A 3078-nucleotide genomic window follows, 5' to 3' on the forward strand; every position below is an offset into this window, starting at 1 on the left:
GGCGTCATGTGTACCGTAAACATAGGGAGCATGTGCTGCCTGATAGCGATGAAAATGAGATGGACTGACACGAACAACGACAGTGACACGGAGAGCACAGACAATGATCTACCGCCTAGAGCCGACATACCACCAAGTATGGATGCACTATTGAAAAACTTTAAAGACAATCTCTGTAGCTTCAGCCTGTAGAGAGAGAAACCACATTCCACAGGCTGTCCAACAGGGAATTGTAAATGACCTAAACTTTTTATTTTGTTTTTTTAAAGAACATTACAATGCTTTTATTACTTACCATCTTCAACAAAATGGGTTCAATATTTTGGAATGTCCTGAACTGAGAGAGGTGATACAGTCTATTGATTTTTTTTTTTGAAAAAGCTTCAGCAGCTGTTAGATCTCCATACATGTTGAAAGAACATTGTAAGTCTACACTAAAATTGGTTGAACCTGTGCATCATGTTTTGGGGTCAGAAAGTGGACACAAAATAGGTACATACCCTTTTGTGCCTATCACTAAGGTTTTAACAGACTATTGCTCACATGAGGACATACTTGATGGAATTCAGGCCAACGGATTCAAGGCCAGAGATCCAGATTATTTAAGCGACTACTCTGATGGTACTTACTTCAAGGAACATAACTTCTTCAAAGTTAATCCACATGCTACGACCATATAAATGTTAATATCACATGTGGACTTCATGACTGCAAGTCAACTTTTAGAGTATATGAATCGTTCAGGCGTCATGTGTACCGTAAACATAGGGAGCATGTGCTGATATGTGATACAGTCTATTGATTTTTTTTTTTGAAAAAGCTTCAGCAGCTGTTAGATCTCCATACATGTTGAAAGAACATTGTAAGTCTACACTAAAATTGGTTGAACCTGTGCATCATGTTTTGGGGTCAGAAAGTGGACACAAAATAGGTACATACCCTTTTGTGCCTATCACTAAGGTTTTAACAGACTATTGCTCACATGAGGACATACTTGATGGAATTCAGGCCAACGGATTCAAGGCCAGAGATCCAGATTATTTAAGCGACTACTCTGATGGTACTTACTTCAAGGAACATAACTTCTTCAAAGTTAATCCACATGCTACGACCATATAAATGTTAATATCACATGTGGACTTCATGACTGCAAGTCAACTTTTAGAGTATATGAATCGTTCAGGCGTCATGTGTACCGTAAACATAGGGAGCATGTGCTGCCTGATAGCGATGAAAATGAGATGGACTGACACGAACAACGACAGTGACACGGAGAGCACTGCACTGCTGCACTGGCAACATTTTCAGCTGATAATCTTTCAGCCCACATGTTGGCTGGTTTTACTATGTCATTTAACTCGCACAGAGTTTGCCACCTATCGCATGGCAACATATACAGAGATGAAAGAGAAATTCTACATGGACGATTTTGTCTTGAAGCACAGAGGCACATGAGTATCATCTGACATGTATTGAAAACCCTGAGCACATATGGAGTAAATGGTTCTTCTCCATTAAATGAATTGAAGTATTTTGATGTGAAAAAACATTTCCACCTGATATAATGCATGACTTACTGGAAGGAGTTATCCCTCTTACGATTAAACTAGTTGTGTGCCAAGCTCACAAAGAAAAGCACGTAACAATTCAAGAGATAAATGAAGAACAACAACAACTTTCAATTGGTCAAAATGATGCGAAAAATAGACCTGTACAATTGTCAGAGCGACTAATGCAGAACTCTGGTATTGCAGGGGAAAGTCTAAGTATATTAATCTTACTTGTTTGTGAATTCCTTGGAAAAATGAAAGATACTTTTGGTAATGTCATAACTCCAAAATGTCATTATATGATTCACTATCCCAGACTCATTGCAATGCATGGTCCCCTGAGTTCACTTTGGTGTATGCGCTTTGAAGCCAAACACCAGTATTTGAAGAATGTTGCGAGTAGCTGCAGAAATTTTATTAATGTAGCAAAAACTTTAAGCGATCAGCGACCAGATGCGCCAGTGCTAGGAGAACATACTTGATGACTTTGAGATGGTTACAGGTTTTCATCGCTCCCATTAGAGCTACAGAGATGTCTTGCTGATGTACATGGGAGTGAAGATGCATGTAAAAACATGCAGCGTGTGTCAAGGGTGATGATTTGAAAATATATAAATTGAAAGTATTAGAAGTAAAATATAAATGTCATTGATAAATTGTGTAATGAATGTCAAGTTTAATAAATGTGGTAAGACATTATTTCTGACTGTTTCACATGCTTTGATTACAAATTTGCCATCATAAGGTACAAAGGGCTTATCAGTGGGGCAGTACCCTCAAAAGGCCACATTTGTACCATTTCTAAAAGTCCATTTAGGTACCATAACATTTAGGTCCATATTTGTCTCCAGGGGTACATATTTGCCCACATAAGGTACAAACTGTAACGGTACCAATACGTACACATGTTAAGGGGTACAATGGTTGTACCTTTGAGGGTACTGCCCCAGTGACAAGCTGTTGGACCCCTAAAAGGTACAAATTTAGCACATTATTTCTAACAGTGTAGACTTGGGTGAGGGGCTGGCATCTGACGCCGGCCCGCTTAAGCAGCCTGATGAAGTACAGCCTCTGTTGAGCTTTTTTCACTGTAGCTGTAGTGTTTGTAGCCCAGCTAAGGCTCTCTGTGATGTGAAAGTCCAGGAACCTGTAGCTGTCAGTCCGTTCAACCTCCGTCCCCATAATGATGACAGGCTGCAGAGGGGGGGCTCTTTTCCTGAAATCCAGAATGACTTCTTTTGTTTTATCTATGTTGAGGACAAGATCATTGTCCTCAACATAGACAGTGATCTTGTGAACCAGGTCCCTGTATGATGACTCATTCCTTCCTTTGATCAGGCCAAGGATGGTCGTGTCATCCGCGTACTTAATGATGATGGTACTGTCCTGTGTGGAGGCGCAGTCAAATGTGTACAGTGAAAAGAGTTTAGGGCTGAGACAACAGCCCTGTGGGGTTCCTGTGCCGACTGTGAGCTCAGCAGAGACCTTCTTTCTGTCTGTAAGGAAGTCCAGGATCCAGTTATGGGTG

The sequence above is a fragment of the Micropterus dolomieu genome, linkage group LG06 (genome assembly GCF_021292245.1).
Source record: "Micropterus dolomieu isolate WLL.071019.BEF.003 ecotype Adirondacks linkage group LG06, ASM2129224v1, whole genome shotgun sequence".
Lineage (NCBI taxonomy): Eukaryota > Metazoa > Chordata > Actinopteri > Centrarchiformes > Centrarchidae > Micropterus > Micropterus dolomieu.